This window comes from Camelus bactrianus, chromosome 7, assembly GCF_048773025.1.
Source record: "Camelus bactrianus isolate YW-2024 breed Bactrian camel chromosome 7, ASM4877302v1, whole genome shotgun sequence".
Classification (NCBI taxonomy): Eukaryota; Metazoa; Chordata; class Mammalia; order Artiodactyla; family Camelidae; genus Camelus; species Camelus bactrianus.
The window spans coordinates 67,010,354-67,037,729 of NC_133545.1; the positions used below are offsets into that span (position 1 = coordinate 67,010,354).

At 37.6% G+C, this 27,376-nt stretch overlaps 1 protein-coding gene and 1 long non-coding RNA gene across 3 annotated transcripts in view; one reads left to right on the plus strand and one right to left on the minus strand.

The window, feature by feature from the left end:
- The window catches only part of GRM3 (glutamate metabotropic receptor 3), a 206,247-nt gene extending 200,986 nt beyond the window's left edge, over positions 1 to 5,261 (minus strand). Inside the window, exon 1 of the mRNA XM_010946623.3 lies at positions 5,083 to 5,261. The gene's annotated coding sequence lies outside the window, so the exon portion shown is untranslated. The remainder of the gene's footprint in view (positions 1 to 5,082) is intronic.
- Positions 1 to 27,376, plus strand: part of LOC105062372 (uncharacterized) — a 375,037-nt gene that overhangs the window by 133,661 nt on the left and 214,000 nt on the right. For both annotated transcript variants that reach the window (XR_012508248.1, XR_006721904.2), the window contains one exon: positions 14,374 to 14,495. This is a non-coding gene — a long non-coding RNA (uncharacterized LOC105062372). The remainder of the gene's footprint in view (positions 1 to 14,373; positions 14,496 to 27,376) is intronic.

Consider the following 27,376-nt stretch of genomic DNA (forward strand, 5'->3'; position numbering starts at 1 on the left):
TTTTGGAATACCTTCAACTTTACGTGTTTGTGAAATGTTGTGGGTCTTTTTAATGTTTGTTTGTGCCCCCATTGTACGTCTTGAATCTTGTTCCACTTATGATAAGTGCTTAATGAATATTGACTCACTGGTTGCTTCCCTATTAGCCACCTTTTCTTTAATGCAACCTCTTTTTAGGATAGGCTCCTAAGATGTTACAGTCTTAATACTACCCCCATATAAGTGTAATTTATTGCAAACTACATGTCTAGCATCATGGTTTTGAAATGTTCTATCTGTTTGGTGCATACCTATACTCTTCCAACTAAATTTACTCCAACATTGTGTGTCTGTAGTGGGGTGTGGGTGGGTATATGTCTTTGTGCAAAGGCAATGAAAGTGAAATAAATTCTAATAAGGAATAAAAGTGAGAGCTTCCTGTGGAGATACCTCTCTATATATGATTTTATTTCCAACCCTGATGTTTTAGACTATGCTTGTACAGATTATATCCAAATGTTTTCCAAATTTTTTTCTTTGTTCTATTCCTAAAGTACTGTGTTTGATTTCCAGTTCAGTTAAAAGATTACTCATTTGGTGAGGATGTATATTCTGTGGTAGACTCGGACTCCTAAGAATGCCTCTGTCCCAGGGAGAAGTCACAGATATATTAATGGCTTACTTTTCCTGTAGTAAGAGAATTGATTTCCCCCTTTGTTTCTAAGGAAAATCATTTCGAGGGTATGCACCACTATATGATAAACAGCACTATAAAACACTTTGGGTCTTCAGAAGAGAGGATACTCGTTTAAAAATTATTTATTCCATGCAGTCTAATTTTATTCCTTTAAAGCTATATTCAGCTTTGACTTAAGCCACATGAATGTTTCTACACACAGTCTTAAGGCTCACTGAGCAGTAAAGAAGACAGCCCTAAATGGTGCTTTTTAGCTGCTGATTCACCTTACTCTTAGTCTTATATTTTCTAGACTTGCCAAGTGTAACCTAGGAACTTAGTTCCTGATTTACATCATTTACTTCTCTACTGTCTGGCAGAACTTGCATTTCAATGCCTGGGACTTGAAGAAACAATTGAGTGGGATGGTGAGTCTACCAAGATATTTGTTAAAGACTCTTTAAGAATCCTACACAAGGATGTCTTGGAACCAGATTTTAAGTGAACAAAGTGAAAAACCTGTTTTTCTCTTGTGGTTATTTCAGGCTTTTCCATTTTTAAAGTAACCTTCACATATGGTACCTCCATATAAATCTAAACATAATTCTACATTGATGTATGTATGATTTGAGCTTACTTTTCATGATAGCACTGTGATGATTTCAAACTTAAATTCTACTGGCTTTTCAAATTGTTTTGGTATGAAGGGGGCTACTGTATTCTAACAGAATTGCTATATCATGTTAATGTACTCATTTAACTATATACACGATTATATTCCTTGCACGTTCTATTAATTATGAAAATCACTTCCATTTCAATAGTGGAATTTACATGACAACAACTTCTGGGGCTCAGTGGAGCATCAGACCTGCATGTCACATATTTCCTTGTAGTGTGGGCGTTGACAGGGTTCTGTTGACATCAGATTTGCAATGAAAATGTCTCATAAATGTGCATCCACATAGAACATTACTTAGAAGGGATCATCTCAATATTCACACAGGTCATTAATGTCAGCGATGAAAAATTTCCTCACACTTACACATTACTAAAATAAATTATTAGGAATATATAATCCTACACATACATATGAACGACCTAAAAGATGTGTCTTAAATATTTAGAAAAGATGTCCAGATATAAAACTGTCACTTCTGTGTTCTCTCCTGTAACTGTCTAAAGCTTTTGTATTCTACAAGTTCTGTGTAAAAGCTTGGTTGAAGACTCTAAATCAGGCAAGAGAACAGACTGATCCAAAGGCATTACAATGGGGAATAAGTAACAAGACAAAATAGGACCAGGGGAAAATGAGGCTAAATATTGCAGCAAAGGTTTTAATAGGGAGAACTATTAGACTGTAAAATAGTCTTTCAAAGGTGCTAGGAGCAGTCATTACTTGAGCCATTTAAAATCAGACTGGATGGAAGTATTCCAAAATCAGTGTGCTGTGGGGACCAAGCCTGCATTAGAAGGCGGGGCATGACCTAATAGTTGCTGCCTTCTCCGTGATGACTATGATTGTACTCATTTTTATGTGTTCAGCCTTGGTGGATAATCTTCTACAATTTTATGCTACTTCTTGGGAGCAATTTCAACAAATTCATGTAATGCAGAATTGGATGCATTTAGCAGAATCTCAGAAGAGACAAAAATGTACAATAAACTCAGTGTAAAATAGCAAAGTGAGACAACTATGAGTACATATGATTCCTTTTAGGGGGGAGTAACTCCTGGAGAAAGCATGTCTTACACTGAAACTCTGGCCATATTCCAGTATGCCTAAATGCATACTGTCCTGGCTTTCCATGGAGATAAGGTTTCATTTCTTTTGTTCGATGGTATCTTAGGATGATGTTGAGTACAGGACAATAAATGGAAATATTTCATCCCCAAGATGGTGGGCTATATTGTGGTAGGAGGTAGGGAGGACCCTGGCACCGTTTTGTGGCTAGTGTCTATTAGAAGAATGGATAAGAAAAAGAAAATGATTTAATTTGAACAAAAAAGTGACAAAATGAAAAAGAGGAAGAGGTATCCAGGAAGCTGTAAAAAATGTTATTGCTAGGAATCTTTCAAAATAAGACCATCCTCAGTCTTGTGTGGTTCTGGTTGATCACCTGTTACAAAATAGAGACACAAGACAGGGAACCTTCTGACAATTATCCTCATTCTTTCATTCAGTAAAAATATTAATTTTAATTTCAATAAAAATAAAGATCACAGCATATTATGCTATCTCTGCATTTGTTCAACTTACCAGTTTTAATTGTAGTGACATAAAATCAAAGATGGGCTCATTTTGATGTTTGATAATTGAGGGGTAAACCACCTGGTTTATACTCTCTTCATGTGTACACTACAACTTTTTAAAGAGATCATAGAATATATTTTCATTTTTATAACATTTTCTATATATGTAGCTTTCTATACTTTCCCCCAGTGTATTGATTAGTTATTTCTGAAGTCTGAAAAATACCACTCAATTAAATAGAGAGGTGACTCTCCCTTCCCCTGTCGTTTCTGAATTTAATCTGTTCCTTGTGTTCACATAGTTTTCTGCAAGTTGAGTTTCATATTTCATTGGTATGACTCTAGCTCATAGAACAAGAGGTTTAAGTTTTTTTGGGTGGGGCAGAGGGGAGTAGGAGCTTAGCAATCCTAAAAAAAAAAAAATTTTTTTACCACTTCTTCTTTTTATTCCAATGAATGTAGATACTCTGAAATTTTCATTGTCTTATTTGTGAAAATACGTTTGAAGACTTCTCAGTTTTCATTCTGAACACCTGTGTTACTCTGAACAGAAATCAAGACAGCCTTAGGGCGTGTCTATTCAAAATATCCATGTACCTGCTGGGTGATCAGAACTTGTAAGGATGGACAGTTAAAACCTACAAATGTGAGAAATCTTTGTAAATACAAGACACTGCTGTTACGGAAAGGAATAGATCGCTTCATGAAAGTCTGGTGTGTTATACTTCCAGTGTCTGTTCAAATTCTATTGGGCTGTTTTGAGGAAAAAGGTGCATGGCATTATAGGATCATTAACCATAGAGTATCTTAAACATCTTGGGTAGGAACTGGATAACTATCAGTTTACCATATTGGCAGTCTAAATGTTTTTGTCATGCCTGTATTAAATACATTTACAGAAACAATTAGAGTCCAGCTAGTAGCCTTAAAATATGTGACCAGATTAACCAAAGCAGACTTAGATTTAGGTAAATGAAAAATGTTTCTCTACAGATCAATGTTTGTTTTTTTTTTCCTCCCAAAGAAACACAACATAGCTCTAATGAACAGTTCTAAGATCAGGTAGCACAAATAAATTTAAGCAGAGAAACTTAAAGTAATGAACTATGGCTGAGATCCTTAGCACACACTAACCTCAACTCACATTAACCTCAACTTTGAATAAACTGATATGTATCTTTCTGTACATGTCGAACACATCACTGTTAAAGTAACAGTATAGATAATTTTATTAGCATATTGGCTGAGCACTTGAGCACAGATCATTAGAAAGTGTATTGTTTTCTTGTTTGTTATTAAAATTTACATTGCTTTAAAATACTCAAAAGGCAAGGGCATGTCCCCTTAAGATATCTACCTAAGAGTGTTACACCTTTGGGAATCTTTTACGTTTGTTAATTCAGAGAAGGAACGAGAGGGAAACCTAAATGAAATTTCAAGAAACAAGCTTATTGGATATATTACCTAGTCTATTTCTGGACTGCAAATCTCCCGCCCTCTCTGAGTTATCTCATTGTCAGATAAGAAAATAGAATAGGATCGATGAAGAGACAGGCTCCCAGTCTGGCTTTTCGATTTTTCACTCAAGCCAAAAGGAGCAAAGGGCGTGGAGTTAGGGACCCTTTCCCAGCGTCCTTGCGGGAGAGCGAACCTCTGGCTGCCGCTGGCAGCAGAGCGTCTGCCAGCTGCAACAGGGACCAGGTCTCGCTGACCGCTGCCCACCTCGCCTGGCAACCTCCACACCCACATGAAACCGCCAGTGTGGCAGCCAGTCATTGCACGGTTTCCTGTGCACAAAGCTTAAGGAGCCCCCGAATAGAAAGGACTCCTGAGCCCAGAGCAGGGCTGGAGGTGGTTGGTTGATGGGACTGGTCTCTCTGGGGGTCTGCGAGCGCTAGTTAGTCCCTCCACCTCTCGCACCCTGGCCGCAGATTTATGCCCTGAAAGCCGCCTCCCTCCCGGAGACACAGACGTGCGCGCACACACACAAACTCTCACTCACGCACACCCACATTGCCTCTGCCCCCCACCCTCCCCACCCCCGGCAGAACCGTAGGGACTGGTCCGTGCTCTGCCTCAACTTTCCCGGCTGAGCCTGCCTCACGAGGTACCCGAGCCTCCGCGCCCTCGCTGGGCGCCCTCCAGAGGGACACGTTCTCCTCTGGGCCCCTTACCTCGCACCAACTCCTGGCAGGGACTGGAGCTGACCGCGGTGGCAGCAGCGGCGGCTGAGCCTGCACCCGGGCTCTGGTTCATGCTTGGTCCTTCTCATCCGACACAAAAGAGGTAGCTTGCTGGCTTTGTCTTTTCCCAATCCAAGGGAGAACTTATTTTGCCCCTGAAATGGCCAACTTGTGCGCGTTGCTTCCTGTCACAGTGCCCCTTGCCCCCGCCCCCTCCCGGCTGTGCGCTGGACCACTGCCCGGTGGCGGAGCATCCAGGCTTCCGAGTCAGTGGGGAGTGGGAAAAGGGAGGGTGGGAGGAGAATAGAGGGAGGAGGTTGGGAAAAGGGGGGACCTAGTGGTCTTCCATGGAGGGGAGGGGAGCAGTTCCCAGCAGAGTCCCTCTCCTCCTCTTTACAGACAAACCCACTTCCCAGGCTTGGAAGCAACTTTGCTTCACCTTGGCCGGGCTGAAACCTTCACATCTAACTGGTACTCTCGGCAGAGGCACGGACCTTCTGGCATTCTCTCCTCATTTTCTCTTTCTCCTTTCCTCCGTCTCTCGTTCTCCCTTTCCTCCCCCTCCCCCTTCCTCCCTCCCTCAATAGGGGTGTATCTGCAGAGTCTTCAGTGAGCCAGGGTACCTAGACGAGAGGATTATTGTACAGAAAGCCAGTCGATTTTGCTGGCTGCTTCACCTCTCTGTTTGAAATCCTTAGGCACTGCATGAAAAGGGTGGGGAATTTCGGAGGGGTGGGGTGAAGGGGATTCGGGCGGCAGGGAGGTGGGGGCTCTAACTTTGAAGCTCGGCTAGAGCTCTTGGCCTGCGGGAGAACCGGGACTAACAGTCAGCCCTGGAACAACTCTCCTGTGGTCCCCTACGACCGGAGGACTGCATGCTGGAGGAGAAAGAGAGGGAGCGAGCTTGGGAGGCCGGTGTGCAGCTCTGCCCCACACACCGCTCAAATGCACATTGCGAGCCCCTGGAGAGGGCTTGTGCAGAACAATCTCTGGGTCAGGCGGGCGGGGGACACTCCTGTTTCCTAGCAACCCTCATCAATCTTCTTGGGATAGCTCCCTCTGAAGGAATTTGATTGGACAGCCCCTGGAGGGAAGCCACGCCCATTCAAGAATGCTGGGCTGCTGCTTTTTCGCATTCTCCCAAATTTCTTGGGTGGAATAAGATTAGAGGGGAGTGCTGTATAATCTTCCTTCTTATCCTCCGATGCTGCTACATCGCCTGCTTGCGGGACCCTCCTACCCGCGACATTAGTCCTCTAGTTCAATCTGTGTTTAGCAGACACAATGCTCTCTACAGAACCTCTTCTTTCTTCTTAAAATTAAATAAATAAAAACCTTAAATCGGTGACGTAGGCACAAAAGAGAAAAAGGCACACGGAAATAGCTTTAATAGGCTCTGAGATGCAAATAAAATCCTAAAGGTAAAATTCCAGGCATCTTCCTATGTTTAGAAACGCGTTGTGCTTAATTTCAAAATCAAAACTTCACTGTCATTAATTTTTGCACCTTGGTATATTCACTTTATGTTAACCAAAGACTGAGTTATATATAGCCAGAGAAAATTAAACTTAATGCTTTTATGCTACACTTATTCTTTAATATTTAATGTTAACTTGTTTAACAACTGTCTTCTTTTGTAACCTAGCCAGGAACATTTAAACTACAGAAACAATTTTACCACTGATTTTTTTTAGAGAGCCAAGGATATTTAGAAGACACGTGTGCTTATTTATATATTCCACTGTGAACATCACTAAAACTAGAAACTTGAATATATTAAAAATTAAAATGTTATTAAATAGTAAAACTCTGAAAATGCTAGAAGTTCCTCTTCCAACACCATTCTTTCTGAAATGCAAGAGCAGTGCCAAAATAGAAGCAAAATCACTCTTCCTTCGTATTTCATTACTACTATCTCACCATGAACACATTAGACTTTCATAAGAGAGGATTTTCACAATGTCTTTCCAGTAGACAACTGTACATCAAGGAGCAATGACACAATGATCTATTCACTGCAAGGGCTTCCAATAACCACAAAGTCACGTTGGGAGCTTTTTTTTTTTTTTTTTGCCCCTAGAATGTTCCAGAAGATACCCTTTTGCCTTTCCAAGAGTTTATCAGAATCAGCTGAAATTGGGAGAAGTAGAAGAGATCTGATATTTTTATCTCTTTAAAAAAGAAAAGTAGCTGTGTTTGCACAAAAGACAGCACTGATGTATGGATAGAACTGCATCGCCATAGCTGATTTCTAAGCTGTTTAAGACCCTAGGGTTGGTGATGTGTAGAGACTGAAATACCAAAGCAAATTATCAATCTGTTATCAGATCTGGGCTTATGGGACACTTTCCCTTTTCCTCTCCCACACACGCACAAAGAATTGATGAATGTAAGGGATTTTCAGCCTGGCAGAAGCATGCTCCCTGAATTTGAATCCCTAAGTGCCATCACTTCCTAGTTTTGTGATCTTGGACAAGTTTCTTAACCTCACTATATCCTAGTTTCATCACCTGTTAAGTGGAAATAATAATTACTCATTCCTCAGAATTGTTTTGAGGATAAGTAAGTACCATATAAGCTGCATGCAACTATTAGTTACTACTATTAGTGTCTAGCTTCTAGTCAGCAAACAGTATCTCAGTAGTTGAGCCATGTATAATATTTAATTGATGGCAATGAGTCATGTACTTTAATTCTTTCTTTTTAATTTAATTTAAATTCATCATTGCCTGGGAACATAGCTTTAACTTTTAATGTTTGTTTGATATGTGGGTGTGTGTGCATGTGCACACATGCGTGGGTGCCCGTGTATGTGCACATGAATGTTTCCAAGTTCCTTTTAGAAGCTTCAAGGGATAGAACTAGAGGACAACTTCTATCTAAGTGGCATGCCCTTAGGAAATGAAATCTCTCCCTTTTCCCATGTCCCCCTAAGTATTCTAGCTGGGCTCTGGTTCCAAATAATGCTAGTCTACTCTTTTAAGTACTTTGGTGTAACATGTTTATCACATCTTTTCAAGTCAAACACACATGTGTTTGGACATCTAGACCACTCTTTCTAGTTGGTATTTTCTTAGCTCAATTTTTACAAATCCATCCATGTTTATTTGAGTGATTAATCATGATATTTCTTCGTGAAATCTATGATCCTTTACAGTTAATGCCCAACTTCTGGCATAATGCCTTTTCAATATGGCTCATAATGCATACCATCCTTCATTCACAAGTTAACGCTGACAGTTGATGTGCTGTCATCATTAATTACAAGTAAAATGTCGTCCATGTCTCCATTTCTGATCCAGGGTTCACTCTCACTAACATTCTTTCTGGAGTGAATGTCCACTGGCTCAATCTAGAAATCAATTTCATTGCTGGTTTCTACTGCCAGTCAGTAGTGTGCTGTTATTTTGATCACATAGAGAATGTCCAATTTGCCTGGAACATTTCTGCTTTTCATCTATTGGCTGGCTGGGTTCACAGTGCTCACTTTATTTCCCAAAAGTGTCAGGTTTGGGATTAAATTGTATGGCTACCTGAACCCTCTTATCATTTGGCTGATATCTCTTTCCTCAGCCTTCCCTTGTTCCATCTACCATATGACTGTTAAATTCCTCTGTATAACTCTTTTTTCAGAATAGCACTGATCATTTCCAGAGGCCTAATACATAAGCCTCTGTAAATACATAGTACACATATAAAAGTTTAAAAATTTTTTTGCTTATAAATATCCATCTTATTTTTTAACTTCTTTCAAAATGTTTCTCCTTGGACCATCTGTAAATTCTGATTCTAATTACTGTTACAAAATATAAAAATTAAAATATTCTAGCCTTAATTTTGTGTTTTGTGTGTGTGTGTGTGTGTTTTGTAATTAGGTTTGTTTGTTTGTTTGTTTGTTTCTAATGGAGTTACTGGGGATTGAACCTAGGGCCTTGTGTATGCTAAGCATGCACTCTACCACTGAGCTAGACCCTTCCTCCTCTAGCCTTAATTTTGATTGAAACTTCAAGACAAGAGGTGCCAACAACTCCATATTACAAAGCTAGGGTTGCCACTGGCCCTCTGCTGGATTTGTGTGGAGTGTCTTTAAACCATGTGGATTATGAAAGAGTTGAAGTCCAAGAAGCTGAGAGACTAGGAAATTGGAGTCTGAAGAGTTTTTGGTGTGCTCTAAATATGCAGGTAGAAGACTGCGGTGGGGTTATATGCTTTCTCCTCACTTCAGCCCTAGAGAGGGATGTTGCTGCTTCAGGGAAACTTTTGCTGTTTTTCTCTGGAATTAGGGTGGTGTAATAAACTGCTTTTTTAAATTCACAGCAGAAAAATATAAAATGCAACAGTCTGGGGGTAGATCTGTCTCCCAGAGGACTGAGAAAAGAGAGCTGAACTTTGCAGGTAACTGCACTCCCACCCATGATGGGTAGAAGGGCTTCCTTTTCTATATACTACATTGTGGGGTGCAGGGAGGAGTGAGCTCACAGAGCAGGAGATGTGTTTTCTTAGATCATAACCAGAAGGGCTTGGTAGAGGAACTCTGGATGCCCTGTAGACAGTCTACAAAGGGCACGAGATTGGAGCATTGTGATTATGAGGTTGTGCTCTGCACAAATGCTTCTACTTGAAGGGCAAACAAGAGCTGCTCACCCAGCGCTTATATTCAGGGCTGCACCCTCCCACTGACTACAATTTATCAATCTGAATGAGGCCTCTTTCTCCAATTCACATTCAAAGGATTGGGAGAAGCCTGTAAGTGAAATATAGACAACCAGGGCCCTGGGGTAGGGTAGGAAGTGTCCAGTCACAAGACCTCACCAGAATCACATCAATGAGAAATTCCCTAGAGCCCAAGGGTCTTCAAAGAACTGATTAAATTGGGATTAGAAAAGACAGCTTTGAGGCCCTGCTAAACCTAGGAAGAAGCAGTGCTAAATGAGTGCTTGTCATATAGGACTTTTCTTGTCCAGTCATGTCACCTACCTCTGACCTGCTCAACTCATCTCCTGATGGAGGTGCATGGAGGATGAGGATGCAGAGCTGGCTGAGCAGAGAGGGGACAACTAGCCAGGTCCCATCGCAGGCCTCACTCCTGCTCCTGCTGCTCTCCAAGGCTGGGGAGGGGAAGAAGTTGAACTTAGGTGGACGCTGGAATTTTGGTCATTACTCTGCATTGAACCTAATTCTATGTGAGTCTAGTAAATCTAGGTTTTCTTTTTTCTTTTGGTACTAAAGTGAAGGAAGGAATTTTATCTGGGAATAATCTAAAAGTCAAAGCACTAGCCTTGAATTACATCCAAGGGGATGGAGAAGAACAAGCCCTATAGGCAAAAAAGAGCAGTGGTAATGGTGAGAAAAGAATAAAATTGTTTTTGTGGTGCTTTATGAACCTCACTTGTTAAGTGTATAAATGATCTGATCAATACTTTGAATTCTTTTGCATTTTTCCCCTCATTCTCACAGGGGCAAAAAAAAAAAAAATCCTTGGATATTTACTATGTGTTTTGTTTTTGTTCTGCATACTGTATAGTTAATGACTGAATTAAAGTTGGTTCTAAACGTGAATGTTCAAATATTAAAATACCTATCACCTACAAGTGGCTTCTTTGGAAGATTTTAATTTTTAGTTATTGAAATAAATAGCAAGAAAATAAAGTAAATTAAACTAAAAAGTAAATATAAAATTAGTAGATTCTTTGAAAATACTCATCACAAGAAACTGAAATACTTTCTTTCCTATTAAACTGGAAGTTTCACTGTGGCTGAGTATTTCCCATTAGATGCTGGTACTTATGGAAGTAATGAGTGTGTGGAGGGTGGGGGCTTGGAGAAGACTGGCTCAGTAGACACTTGTTGAATGAATGAACGAACCTTTAAAGATTAAAAGATCGTATTGACTTTTATAGTCGAGTAAACTGAGTCCTGGATATCACATGTGTTCCCAGATTTCTATTTAAGAGGAGTTTAGAATTGTTATTGTGGTTCACTAATCTGGTTCATTGGTTGGTAATCTAGTTCACTCACTTTATCAGAGGGGTGGATGTTTGCATAATCACTTGTCTATCTCAAATTCCTGAAACTTCATGACATGTTATAAAGCTTAATAGGCATCTGATGAATAAAAGATTAAATGGTTGGAAGACCTTCCTAGGGGTTTTGTCTCAATTCTGTATTTTCATGGCAGCAAATTGTTTTTAGTGTTAGGTTTCTGTAAAATAATTTTTTGGGGGGTAGGCAGGGATAATAGGATCAGATGAAGTTTATGAGCTTTTCAGGAGAACAAAAGCCTCTGGGCATAGCCAGTGCTTGGAGGAGTTAATTTATACAGATTATGTGTGGTTAGGATCACTGCTTTTACTCTGGATTCATGACTCCAGCCTAAATAAATGATGCAAAGCACAAATGCTAAAGGAGTTCAGAAGAAGGAAAAGGTCGACTGGTTTACCTTTTCACCTGTAAATTTAATCCCAGAGGTTTGGGCAAAGGTTTACATTGTACATTTTAGATAAAACATATGATGAAGTTATTTATTTTGGTTTTATGTTGATTATTTCCTTCCTGAAAATTCAAATCTATTTTTCATACCTGGAAGCAATGATATACTGAATGAGTCATCCCTAAATCAGCCATTCAGTACAGAGCAAGGTCCAGTTAGTTATGTGTGTGTGTGTATGTATGTATGTATGTAAGTATTTGAGTAACATTCATTGGAAACTATCAAGTGCCTAACACTATGCCAAGTGCCTAGGATACCAAAGATATAGTTAGGGCCCCTGACCTTGATGATTTCACTTCTGATAATGGTGAACAGAAATGTGAACAAATCAATAAAAATACAATGTGATGAAATATATAAGAGAGGTCCTTTAGGAAGGAGAGTGACCTGGTGGAAACGGCCACTATATATTAATCAGAGCTCATGGCCTTTGAATGTGATGACCCAGGGTGAGAGCCTATTGCTCCACAAGTTCTCTACTTTGAAATGGAGATGTTTGAGAAAGGGGAGTATATCAGTTGGAAATGCCTTTTGGCTGCAATTAACACATTGCCCAATAAACATTGGATTAAACAAATGGTGCTCTTCGAGTTTATTTCCACATATCAAGACTATAGAAATAGGCAGTTTTGGTATGGCTTCAGTGGCTCAGTGTTGTTAGAGCCAGCATTTCTGTCTTTTCCTTCTTCGTGTTGCAATATTGCTGCTCCAGCTCCAGCTATCACATCACTCTCTCAGGAAGCAAGAATAAGCAGGATCAGCAGGGTAACCTCTATTTACTCTGTGTATCAAGGATGCATGATCTCTCTCAGAACTACATAGTAATATTATCATTTATGTCTAACTGGCTAGACCTTTTCATATGCCTGCCCCTAGCTACATATTATGTTGGAAAGGTATATAATTCTCTTTTCCAGTCTTTTTAGTGTAAGACATAAAGAAAGAGGGTAAATGGGATTGGCAGTTGGGTCAACCAGCCAACAGTGTCTGGCTCAGGGAGTAATTTCACCTCTTCCCTATAAAACCATTTCTATGCTGAAGATAGTGTTCCAGCGTATACTCTAATTTTTGACTTGAAATTGGGGGACATGAATAGATCTTCTATGGAAGGGAAAATTTTTGTAGTTGCTTATTGAGGGCATTCCTTCCGTGGTCTTTTACAGGCTATGGCTAAGTGACTTTTGGGGGCCAAGGTCAACTGTATTTCCTAGTCTTAATTACCCTAATACCTGGCTCATTCTTAATCTGAAAGCAGTATAGAACATTTAAGATTCTTGGGGCCTAAAAGTACATGTCCCTTTAAAGAAAATCCTAAATTGCTATGGAAACTATTCGTGTTGATAGGTATATGTACAAATTCCAAACAACTATGTCCTCAGAGCTATTTGGGAGGATGTTCAGTAAATATTAAATATATTTAAGTGCATAAAAAAAAAAGGTTTAGTGTTGACTCTTGAAGTATGAATGTTGTGCACTGAGGTGTACCTTTAGTGTCTCTTTTCTGGGAATTCATTCAATAATAAATATTTATTAAGGGCCCACTCCATGCCAGGCAATGTGCTATATGCTGGGTATGCAGGATAGATTAGTTCAATACAGCTCTTGGTGTTAGGGAGCAGATAGCCAGAAAAATGCTTTCAATCAATATAAACTTTATTTTTAGGAGTGTTCCAAGCATAGCCCTTATGACCACAGGAGATGTCACAAGCTCTCAGTATTGTATTTCAGGTTATTTTACTGTGATTCACAATATTCTGCTTAAAAGTTTATTTTACCTTGCTACTTTGGAAAGATTCTTTTCATTGAAAAACGAAAGCAAACAAACAAAAACTTTCTCCCCTTACCCTTTCCTCCTTAAACCTTTCATGTGTTAGAACAATATTTAATACAGGTTCATAAACAAATTCATTTTTTAAATGTGAAAGACCATGTACTTACTAGGGAAAACTTTTCCGTAAGGAAAATCGTGGTCCTGAATAATAAAGGATTTTTTCCTTTGTCTGATTTAGTATGAGGACACATTAAGAGAGGAAAGTTTCTAGGAGGAGAGACCACACAAATGTAAACCTAAGATGTTAAGATTTGCTGTCATTTCTCGTCCAGAAGAATAAAATTAATTCAATATTTCAGGAGAGTTTTTTTTTTTCTCAGGCAAAACATATTTTGCTGGAATTATCTTAGCAATGGAGTCAAAGCTTTAATTAGGCAATTGTTTCTGTTCTCTGGTATAGTTTTGTAGCGGAGACTCTGTCACTGAGGGCATGACACTTAATGTCAAATTAGTAGTAGCATCTGCAAATAAAAAATAACCCTTACTGTTCAAATTAGAATCTCTTAGACTGAAAAGAAGGGTTGGGTTAAATTTCTGGGGGAAATGTTTATTAAAATTATGTGTTACAAACCTTTACTTTTATGATTCATAATGTTTTCCTAAAGCATAATTATTTTGATTCTCAAAGTTGTAGAATTAATATGCTCTTATTAATAGCAATGATTAGAATGTAGTGAAAGGTGGTGGTGCTTAAGGTCTGCAGGGAAGAAAGTGCAAATCCCTTTAGCTGCCTTGAATGAATTGCTTTTGCTCCTGAGTTTATGCCTCCACTCATAAAGTTGCTCTTGCCCATCCTGACTCTTGCCTATCTATACTCTAAGGGTATGATTTCCCAAATGGTTGTTGGAGGATGTTCGGGGGATCCTCTCTGGCACAGACCAGAGAATAGCTAATAGGAACAATGAAAGGCTCACCAAGAAATCAGCTAATCCAGTGCTTCTCGAATTTTTTTTCTGTCCAGAATGCATGGTGATGTCTGTTCCAGCCGGTTTTCATTCTTGACAGTGTATCTCAAGTTCTGAAGTTTGTTGTCTGCTGTAACTCAGTTCCTTTTCCTTCCACTGAGGAACTATTGGAATGCAGGTGAGTACTGGAATGAACTATTGAATATTTTAGTATTCCACATATTGACTGTTCCAACAATGACTATTGGAGTGAACTGTTGGAATGCAGGTGAGTAAGAGTGACTTTATTCTTGGAGCACACTTATATCCCTGCTGGTTGACACTGAAAGTAAAACCTTCAGGTGAAGTAAAACTTCCAAAAAGCTTGTCACTTTATCATAGGATAAAACTTTCTGTCTTTCTTCAGAAGCCCCTCCATGTTTACATTATTGACATTTTCCCTTTGAATAGCACTTTTGGGTTTTCAAAAATGCTTTCATGTCTACATTTTTACCTAGATTTAAACTCCTTGAGTTTTTTTAAAAAAATCTATTATTCATATTTTCTAAGTGAGGAAACTAAGGCTAAGAAAAGTTAAGTAACTTATTTTAGGTCATATAGCAAATAAGTGAGTAAAGCCAGAACTTCAAGCAAGCTAACTGGTTTTTAATCTAGTGTGTATCCCAATATCCTCTCCTGCCTTTCATTACTCCTTACTCACTGGAGGATGCTTTTCTGCTTCACCCATCCCACCACAGTTATGTATGCTCACAGGTACTCTGCGTTTAAGTTGTTCCTTATACACCTAACCTTCAGTCCCCTTCAAAATTCTGCTGAGTTTATCTCTTTCACAGGCTTTTAATCTTTACTAGCTTTGCCACGTGTGAAAAGTAAACTATCCCTACTAAGGGCTTAACCAAGTAATGATTTCCTCTCCCAGGTAAGTTTTAGTTTTAAGGAGTGATGCCATGACTGAGGGTTTCAGATACTTTGCAAGTATCTAAAAAAGATTATAAACCTATTGTAACTATAATGATTGGAAGTATGGTAGTGCAAGATCTCTGTATAATTTAAATTTAAATGATTAAGCCAAAATCTTAAGAGAATTTTTTGGTTAATATCTATAATCTCCTCCTGCCCCCATGATCCAATCAACTTCCCAGTGAACTATGAGGAAAGGTACAGTGTCCACTTGTTCAGGGTTCTTTGCCTGGAACCTAGCACAGTGTCTGGAACATATTTGTTGAATGAATGAATGAACTTCAACAAACAATATTGCCAACAACATGCTTGATGATAACAGTAGAAGGATGATAATAGGGCATATAAAAGTTGATAGTATGATATGGTAATAAAAAAAACATGCAATTCTTAGATTTGAGATTAACTAGATGTGTTTGTCGGGACTGACTAAATTATGTTTTGTTAATGACAATCCCCAAATCTCACTAGTTTAAAACAACACTCATACTACATTTTGATTGAGGGTTGGCTAGGAGCTGTGTTATGCTGTCATCACTCTGGGACCCAGGCTGATGGCACAGCTACTCTCTCTACGGAACACTGCCAGTTGTGGCAAAAGGAAGGAAAGATCTAGAGGGTCCCACATCAACATTTAAATACTCAGCCGTAAAAACCGACAACAGAACGCCATTTGCAGCAACATGGATGCTCCTGGAGAATGTCATTCTAAGTGAAGTAAGCCAGAAAGAGAAAGAAAAATACCATATGAGATCGCTTCTATGTGGAATCTAAAAAACAAAAACAAAAACAAACAAACAAGCAAACAAAAAAAACAAAGTGTAAATACAGGACAGAAATAGACTCATAGACAGAAAATACAGACTTGTGGTTGTCAGGGGGGCGGAGGGTGGAAAGGGATAGACTAGGATTTCAAAATTGTAGAATAGATAAACAAGATCATACTGTATAGCACAGGGAAATATACACAAAATCTTATGGTAGGTCACAGAGAAAAAAATATGAGTGTGTATATGTCCATGTATGACTGAAAAAGTGTGCTGAACACTGGAATTTGACACAACATTGTAAAATGATTATAAATCAATAAAAAATGTTAAAAAAATAATAAAATAAATGCTCTGATCAGGAAGAGACACACAGATTCTACTTATAGCTCATTGGGCAGAAATAATCCTGGCAACCATTAGGGGGCCAGAGATACTGTTCTACTTTGTGTCCAGAAGGCAGAGGACCTGAAATATCTCTTAAAAAATATATATATATATATATATATATATGTGTGTGTGTGTGTGTGTTTATAACACCTTTATTGTGGTATGATTCCTGTACAGTAAACGACACATATTTCAGATGTACAGTTTGATGAATTCTGATAGCTGTCAGCATCAGTAACTACTACAGTGGGAAAACCGTGTTCGTCTCGTGTGGGAGCTGAATCAGTATTGTGTATTTTCCCGTAATAAGAATGAAGTATTTCTATTTTGTGACCACGTCCTATGGGTCAGGCACTGTGCTAGTGGTTTACACACATCGCCTCCTAGTTCACGCAACACTCATGGGAGGGAGGACTTATTCTTACTTTACACAGATGAAGAAACTGAAGTGAAGTGAGGTCCAGCAGTTGCCCACTTAGTAAGTAGTGGTGTTGATGTTAAAGCTCAGGTCCGTCTGACTCCAAAGATGAAGCCCTTGACAACATTGCTTTTATATACCACCTCCAAGGCCTTCAGGCTCCATCCCTGGCTTATTTATTTGTTTTTGGTGGTCATGTTCACTAGGCTTCTGAACGTCCCTTTATCCATAACGCTCAGCTAGCATGCTTTTAATCAATTGAAAGTCAAAAGTCAGCAATCTGTTCTTGCTATAGAGACTAAGACTGTAATATTTCTGATTTAGAAGGAGAGTTATCATGAGCCCATTGAGATAAATGAACAGTCAAGACTGATTAAACTTATTAGACCAAAGATGAAGTTGTGTTGTTCTGATGATATCAAGTTCTAGATCCTGTTTCCATTGATTGTACAAAATGCTGGTTCAATGCTCAAAAATTACAAATAATAGCTCCAAAATATTTACTATGCTCTAATTATTTTCTTCAAGTTGAAATTTCCATGTAGTAATATTGCTTTCAATTGTTAAAAATAAATATTAATTTCATACATAGATTTTTTTTCTTGCAAAACTTTCCTTCTGTGAAGGATAAGGTTTGTTTTTTGTTTTTTTTTTTCCATATTAAGGGTTTTAGAGATTACTTCTGGCATCATCTTTCGTACTATCTCAAGTTCTTTGAAACAGAACATTAATTTTTGGTTGTGAGAGGGAATCTCTTTTGTCCTTGTTTCATATTTCCAAGCCCTCAAAAATAAGGATAGCTCTTCCAGGCCTCTCTGCCCTCTCTCCCTGCTCCCCGCAGAGAAGCCAGTCATCTTACTAACGTGCAGGGGAGAATAAAAAGGACCTGCAGCTTACCTGCTTCTCTTTACTTACTTTATGTGGGATTTGCCTGCTTGTAGAGATCCTGTTTCATATTTCTTCAGTCCTAAGACACATTTTAAAAATAGCTTAGCATCTCTGAATAAACATATATCTTACGATTAATGGTAGGTCCTAGTTTAAATGCCAGGAAGGTTTCATTTCTTTCTAGCAGTGCATAAAATAAAGCACACCTTACAAACCTAATTTTTTTAATTAGGTGAAGTATGATCTTCTGCTTTTCTCCCTGACATATGGTAGATAGCCTGGTCGTGGGGTGCAGTAGTGGGAATGCATTGTTGCTGCATATGTAAGCTGTTACACCAACAGTTTCCTCAGTAATAAAGGGAGCATCTCTACCCTCCTGACTTTTTCATCAGCTCGCAGTTGGTTCTGAACTTCAGTAGAGGGAGAAGAGCCTTACATATTAAATAGGCAAACCTCCAAATCGTGCACATTGGACCAGACACCTTGACAATACATAAGGAGTAGAAGTTGAAAGAAAGAGAATTTGGAGATAGAGGTGTGTTGCCAAAGCAAGACCCTGAATGATCCAAGAGGGTTTTGGTTTACCAAGCAGTAGTGGAGGTGGGAGTCATGGTCTTTTGACTTTGGTCAGCTCTCCATAGCATGCCGTATGGCTGCTTTTCACAATTTTATTGTTGGTTTTTGGTTCATGGCACCCTGGGTGGGTGACATTAGGCCTCAGGCTTTAGTAAATTAGCCAGGTGGGATTATGACTTTGATGGGTCACTGAAGCGTATAATAACTTTGTTCCAGGAAAGTGACAATTCTTATTCAGGCAAGACCACCAGCACCTGGCCTTAGAGGCACTCTAGCTTCGCAGGTGACTTCAGCCTTCCTGGACAGAGATGCCTTTAGGTAAGACTGTGACAGCAAGACCTTGAAATTCACAGGCCCAGCTTGGCCTGGTATTTCAGGTGAAGCAAAGTTCAGATGAGTCCTTTTTGACATTGGATGGAGTAACAGAATTTGCTGTTTTAAAACTGCAAGGCATCTGAGTTTTGTATGTTCTACAGAACACTTGTGAGCTTCTAGCTTGGTGCTGTTTGCACCAGGGCTGTTGTGCGCAGTGCTGGACCCACTGACCCACATTCAGCTCACCTCTATGCCGTGTCATCTGCCTTCAAGGCTAAGAAAGACAAGTGTGGCAGGAATAAACTCTGTGGTCTCAGGTTGGCTTGAGTCTTGCTAACTGAAACTTGTAAACTTTCACTGTGGATCCTGATTTCATAGACCCAAATTACGGGTTTTCCTAGAAAAGTGAGGTAGAGTTTTATCAGTGAATATCTAAAAATGAATGGAAGCTCTTTCTATGAACAGAATATGCTATCCTCTTGAGAGAAGATAAAGGTATAGCTCAAAGTTCGGTTGTTGCAAACCCACCATTGAAGAAGGAAATGAGAAGAAGTTGTACCTTTAATTTTCCTCTAGGAAAATTACATTTTTTCCAGCCAATTAAAAAGCAACTGGAATGATTAGTTAGAAATCAAATAAAGGAAGACTGGCTTAGTGAGCTGGAGAGAGTTGCTTACACAGAAAGCAAACATATGTTTACCAAAGGGGAAAGTGGCGGGGCAGATAAATTAGGAGTTTGGGATTTGCAGATACAAACTACTATATATAAAATAGATAAAAAGCAAGGTCCTACTGTATAGCGTAGGGAACTATATTTAATATCTTATAATAACCTATAATGAAAAAGAATATATCATATATATGTATGACTGAATCACTATGCTGTACACCAGGAATTAACACAATATTGTAGATCACCAATACTTCAGTAAAAAAAGAAGAGAGAGTTGCTCACTGGAAAAGTTGGTATTTTAGCTCACAGACTAAGCAAATGTGAAGGGGAAAATGAGATCTTAAAGGCCAGGAGATTCAGATATAAAAGGAAAAAACTGAACTTTCCCTAAAATTGCTCTAAAGAAGATAAAGGGAAAGGAGAGATACTGGTCTAGTTGTTACTAGGACAGAAAAGATGACTGGGACAAAAGAATTCTGACAGAAAGAGAAGAGCAGGATCCCAAAGATTAGGATTAAATAACTGTGCTGGAAGGAACTGGGATCCAAACTATGGAGAGGACCTTCTTAACACCGAAGATAGAGAATCCCTTTAAGAATAATTCCACATTGGTGGAACTGAGTTTAATCTCACAGATTGTGGATTCTGGGCGTCTCTCGTAAATTGATTGGTATCTTGCCCAGCCTGACACCACAATTCTCTCTCTTCATCTTCCTTCTCTCAGACACTGGTGACGCTCTCCTGTGATATTTAGCGTTATTGAATACTGAATTTGGAAGCATAATTTTAAGTGTGATAACTTTAAGGAGCTGGATATTTTTTTCTCTAAATTTCATGGATATGGGGCAAATACTCTGATAATATTGTATGTCCTATTAACTTTTTAGACCCTTTAAAAGTGAATCTCATGAGAGACTTAGTGATAAAGGTATTTAGTCTTGAATCTCCAAAAGAATGACTAAGGCTGGAGCCACTGCAGGCTGCTTCTCCCCAGCGCCAAAAAGTCACCCTATTGAGGTTGAATGGATTAGGAAATTGAAGAGGATTGATTCTGGACTACTGATTTCTTAGGGATGTTAACTTGTAAGGCCAAGAGGGTTTAATTTCTTTTGACTGTTACAAGAGAATTTGTTTTTTACTGTAATTTCTTCCTAAGAAATTTTAATGAGAGTTATATTTAGGTTGGGATGTATATATTTATTTCTACTTTATAGTAGGAGAATATATTGGGGAATCTTAATGTTGTCATTTAATCATATTGTGTATCCTTTGATGGAAAATATTGAATACTATGGCTGGATATAATTCAGAATGGGGAATAGAAAAGCATATCAACTTTCCTCAAAAGGTGGCAGTGTAGCTTGAGATTAATGAATCTGTTCTTACGACACCTTTAAAATCTAAAATCTATTATCTCCCATTATTGTGGAGGAAAAGAAGTATATTATGAAGGCAGGTGCATACTTTACATGCAATACTCAAAATCCACATTGGAATACCACTTTAAATTTTCTGAAGCAGTCGCATGTACACTATCATTGATTAATTCATCCATCTGTCCATTCATCCACCCATCCACCCATCACCTGCCTTGAATACATATCTGTACCTTCCAAGCAAATGAAGATCTTTACTTCAAAGTTTGGCCCTAAGCAAGCAATAATCTTTGAATGAGGAAACAAATGAATAAGTCCTGTGTAAAAAATATAAATAATTACCCATATTTACAAAAACACTTAAATGTAATTTATTAACACCATATTACATTTATACTGTATAGTAAAGCTCTAAACAGGTATTCTAAAGAATGAGAACTTGCTGCTCAGTAAAATCAGGTGACTTTTGAAAGGTCACAGTGCTGGGGTATAGCAGACCATACAACTCAGACTGCTTGTTTTTCTCCTAAATAGGGCTCTTTCCATTACACAGTTCTACCTCTATGGAAAACACGATTCTGCTCTTTTTTATGGTTCGAATTTCCTTTTTTTTTTTTTTTTAATCTGTGAGGATATAAATCGAAAGGAAAACACTTTTTGACTGGTAGTAATTTACCTTCCTTAAGATGCCCAATGGTGACATAATTGATTTTGTTGCTATTGATTAAAAGCCACATTAAGTTTAAAACTGTCAGCTGAGCCCAGAGATAACATTTTCATAATGACTTTTAATAAACATGGAAGAAGTGATTTCATTGCATTCATAAATTTGATTAATGATATTTTCCCTGGACCAAAATAAATGAGCTGCTCATTTGCATGCTTAAATGCTGAGTTCCAGGTAGATTCTTCTGAAATACATATTTGGGACAGGAGCGGAGGACTCCAGAGATGAGCCTAGTAAACAGTTCTAAAAATGGATACTTTGAGTAACATTAGAAATCTCAAAATGGTCATGTTTCCATTTACCTAAAAAAGAGAAGAATATTTGATTCACTCAGATTTTTACTGTGGTGAAAATATAGACATCATGATCTCTTTTTATCTAGAAAGAATTTTTCTAGTGGATATTTCTGAACTCCTGATGTACCCCCACCCCAAAACCTTTTTTCCTCCCTGAGGCTTCTGTGTCTCGGTCGATGGCAACTCCATTCTTCCAGTTATTATTCTGAAAACTTTAATACTTGACTCCTCTCTTTCTCCTCTATCAGCTCTACCTTCAGAGTATAACCAGAATCTCTCCACGTCTCATCACCACCACCGGTCTGCCTGCTTCTGCTTTTGCATGTTTTCAGATAATGTCAACCCAGTGGTCCAAGTGATCACATCCTGTCATTCTTCTGCTAAAGAATCTCCAATATTTCTCCTTTCATTGGAGTAAAACCCAAAGCCTTAACTATGTCCAGCAAGACTCAATATGATCTATTTCTACCTCTCTAGTTACACTACCCCCCAAATAATCTCTCATACCTGGTCTCTAAATATTGTCCCTCACCACCACTCTTCTCCAGCTATACTAAACCCACCAGACATCCTCTATCCTCAGGGTCTTTGCCCCTGTTACTCCCCTTTCCCCCAGATCCTACATGACCAACTGCTTCACTTCCTTCAGTATTTACCATGAAATCCTGGATACACTATCTAACATGTCAACACAGCAGTCCTTACTCTGCTTTTTTTGTCTTACATATTTCTAATTATCTAATACACATATATGTTTTACATACAAACAGCTATATTTAAAAAAAAATAGTATCCGTGAAGGCCAAAAGTAGAGTAATTTTAGAAAAACTAGACAATACATTTTAATTTTGTCTCTGAAACAAGAATGATTTTCATAGATGGAAGTCTCTACAGAATTGCTCAGATTACACTGACAGAGAAACAGCTAACCAGAGAGAATGCTTTTTTGGCAAGAACTGGGAGAGGCTGATCTTCAGAGGTTTGACTGATTGCTTGTGGCTTTGAAGTTTGATGAGGGGGTATCTCTCCCATCTTTGATAGGTAATACTTTTAAAAGGTGCTCACCTCATCACTGGGGACTGGACTCTCTGGGTATAACTGTAAAGAGGACAGCCCAAGGGCTTTTTACTCTCCCTGACTCTTTGCACCTAAAGAACTATGGTTTCCTAGAATTCCAAACCACGGTTTGGCTCATACTGTCCTCCGCAGAACTCCTAATGAGGCTGTGCCATGTGTAACTGATGATAAATGGGCCCTACTTATCTCCCATTTATCACAGAAGTTATTTGTAAAAATCAAAATACTGCTTGCAAATGGTGAAAAAGTCAAAATGGTATAGAAACATTAAATGCCCAGCAGGGCAACCTCCTATAATTGCTTCCTTGTTTGGGGTCCTCTAGTATCTTGAAACAGTTTGTTTATACTGCTATTTCTTTATCAATTCTAGACATGATCATTTCCTTGCTATGATAGTAGAAGAGGATTAACTTACTTCTGTCATTTTCTAGTTGGCCACCCCCATAATGTAGTTATATCATCATTTTCTAGTTTCTTTCTTGATAAAATTTCTAACTATATAATACATAGAATATCTATAATACAGATATATTATTCTTTTGACTGTAAGTGGTGTCTCTTGGCTCTGTACATCTTAGAAGACTATTAGTGCTCCTGTTCTTTGTTTAAAAGTATTTTTAATTACAAACACTTTTTCTTTCAGTTTTATTGAGATAATATCGACATATAGCAATGTATAAATTTAAGATGTAAAGCACGATGATTTGATTTACATACATTGTGAGATGTATATCACAGTAAGTTTAGTAAATATCCATCATTGCATATAGGCTCAAAATAAAAGAAATAGAAAAAAATCATGTTTTTGTGAGAAGAACTCAGGATTTACTCTCTTAACTTTCACACATAACTCACAGCAGTGTTAATTATAATTATCATATTGTACATTACATCTCTAGTACTTATTTATCTTATATCTGAAGTTTGTACCTTTTGACTGCCTCATTCAATTCTCTGGTTGCCCATCCTCTGCCTCTGGTAACCACAAATCAGATCTCTTTTTTCTATGAATTTGTTTGTTTTTGAAGTATATTTGATTTATGACACTATGTCGTAGATCTGTTACACAACACAGTGATTCAGTATTTCTATACATTTCACACTGATCACCACAAGAAGTCTAGTTATGATATGTCACTATACAAAGATATTACACGGACACTGACTGTGTGACAGAGTTATATTCCCCATGCTGTACATTTCATACCTGTGACTTATTTATTTTGCGACTGGAAGTTTGTACCTCTTAATCTCCCTCACCTATTTCTTTCCTTCCCCACTGCCCTCCCCTCTGGCAACCAGCTGTTTGTTCCCTGTATCTGTAACATCTGTTTTTATTTTGTTACGTTTGTTTTTTTTTGGATTCCACATATAAGTCAAATCATATGGTATTTGTCTTTCCCTTTCTGACATAGTTCACTTAGCATCTTTTGTTTTCTTCCCTTGTCGTTTGACGACTATCCTTAGTATTAAGTTTGGGTCCCTTTCTCTTTTTTTCTGTATGTATCTGTTACAGATTTTTGGTTTCTGGTTACCATGAGATTTTATATATATAGCAGTCTATACATATATACACATGATTAGTACTCCTGTTATTTTGACTTGATTTCCCCATTCCAATCTACTAACTTTTATCAGACATGTCTTTACTTTTATATTTTTAAAGCAGATTCTTTTTATTTTTTAAACATGATGTTTTGCTCATTGGTTAATTCTAAAAGTTGGTAACTCATAAAAATTTGCTTATGGTTATGCAAATTTTGTTCAGTGAAAAGGAAATTTATTTGCTAAATTTATATCCTATTCTCTTGAATTCCAAAGGTTGACCCCTATGCCTAAAATCAAATTTAAATATATTTTTCCTTTTTGAATTCTACCAATTACTGAAAACTGTGCCATATTTTAGTTTGTATGATATGCTGAAAGCATTCTTCTTATACCATTTTTATCTCCTGGAGTTTCTGATTGCTTTTTTTTTTCTTGTTGGGAGGACAAACATACATCTTTTATTGTTTCTTTGTTACCTTTCAGATTTTTAATGATTTTGTCTCTGTATTAGAGTACATCTGTTATTCTTAAAGCTGACTTAATCTAATTTGAAGCCATTACCTTATGATTGAACTATGACTTCTATAGAGCTTCTTGTTCATGGAGTTTCTAATTGATTTTCACTTACTTTGTGTCTCTTATATCCTCATTTCCAGTCAAACTTCAATCATAATATTGATTCTATACAGTTAGCCCTTGTCCCCACCTTTTTAATTATTGTTGAGAACTGTCTCTTCAGTGTGTTTCCTGCCCTCCTGGAGCTTATATTCTATTGGGGGATAAAGACAGTCAACAACATAAAGGCATTTTATAGTTTTGTGTACTTACTCTCCTTAGTATTAGGATGAGGAATATATAGGAACTGGGAAATTCTAGCTACCACTTTAGCAGGGGATAATGCATTTCTCAATTTCCAAGTTGAAACTCTCTATTTATGAAAATCAGTATTTAAAATGGTGTTTCTATTCTTTAATACTTGTATAATAAGGTATATGTATTAAGCTATGCACTAAATAGGTTTTAGTAGACTGGCTAGAGCTAAATCTAGTATTGTTTTTAAGCAAAGAAAAAAATTATGTATTCCAATTTCCAAACAGTAAGGTTTGCAAATGAACTTTTAAAACAAAGCCTATTTGTTACAACCAATTGGTTAAATTGGCAATTGACTACTTTGCAGAGTTATTCTCAGTGAAAAATGACTTCTTTAACAGCCTGCCTAGGCAGAAGTCATAGGTTTCTTTTATTATCTATAGGTGTCTTGGCATTTAAAACTCATTATTAATTTATAAGAATTACATAAAATTGTTAGGCTGTAAGCCATTTGAAATGGCTATTTTGATATATAAGGAATCTGTTGTGACCTTAAGTTGACCTATATACTAAAAAGGTCAGCCTAGGATTGTTTTTGGTAAAGATTCATAGAACCATTTTTTGTAGTTTCTTCTTTTTTGGTCTATTACATATCAAATGGAGATAAAGATAAAAAAAACAATATCCAAATGTTCTCATTAATTCAAGGTGTGGGGTTCCCTGGAAAGAGCTGCAGTTATATCCTAGAGGCAGCCAGATGTCTGAGCTTAAACTTGCCACTTTGGCTGTTTCAGCTATTTTGTTGTGTTTATTTCGGATTTCACTCACACAGAGAATCCATCTGTATATATACCAGGGTCTAAATATTTAACCAAGATTTTAATTTACTACTAGTTGAAATGAAAAGCTGTATTTCCAGGTAGGTTTAGTTTATGGTTGTTTTTACTTTTGTTTTTATTTAACTCGTGTTCAGAAGATTTCTTCAATCTAAGGAATATAGTGTAGCCAAGATTACACAACTAAATTATAAAAATTAAACAATAACCGTAGCAAAAGCAATACTTATTACTTATACTTCCTATTACTACAAATTGTGGAATAAAAAATACTCACTATTCCTGTTGAAATTCAACTGAGAAATGAGAAGGAATGATGTAAAACATTTATGAGACAGTCCTAATTTCTCTAAGGCCATTTATTTATGTAAATTAGATGTCAAATTAATAGTTTTCTGGTTGTGAAAAATGTGATATATGTATAAAGCAAAAAGTCCACTACTATTCCTGAATCCTTCTTTTATCTCCCTTGTGTGACCTGCTGTGGGAGCATAAACCTTTATTTTCAGATATTTTCTAGGTTTATACGAACATGTATATATATCCATTTTTTTGTACAAAAATAGGATGACAAAATATATTTTTTCACAGACTTTACAAAAATTGATACATGGTAAACATGTTCTTGGATTAGTATCTATGGACCTTTTTTGGTTTTTAACAGATTTATTGAGGTGTAACTGATATATAATAAATTGTATGTATCTGAAGTATACAGTTTGGTAAGATATAATATATGTATCTTCCTATGAAAGTATCACTACAATCAAGAAACTGAACATATCATTCACTGAAAAGTTTTCTTATTTCACTTTGTGATGCTTCCCTTCTCCACCTCTCCACATTCAACACTGCCAGGCAACCACTGAACTGCTTTTGTTTGCTACAGATTAATTTAGATTTTGTAGAACTTTATATAAGTGGAATTGTACCATACAAACTTTTTTTTGGTCTGCCTTTTTCACTGAGTATAACTATTTTAATATTCCAAAATGTTGAGATGCATATCAGTGGGGCATTCCTTTTTATTGCTGAATGGTATTCCATTGTATGGATATACCACAATTTGTTTATCCATACATCTGGTGATGAACATTGGGTTAATTCCAGTTTGGGGCTGTTACTGATGAAGCAGCTGTGAACATTTGGTTCAAGTCTTTGTGTGGCCCTGTGCTTTTTCATTCCTCTTCAGTAAGCACCTAGAAATAGAATATCCAAGTCATGGGGTGGGTAAATGTTTAAATTTTTAAGAAGCTGCCAAAGAATCTTCTAAAATAGTCATCAGTGTATTCCACTGTATTTTGTGTTATTCTTTTCATTATTGGTTATGTTTTCCTACTTCTTTGCATGCTTGGTGATGTTTCATTAAATTCCAGGCCTTGTGAAATTTATCTTTTGGAGC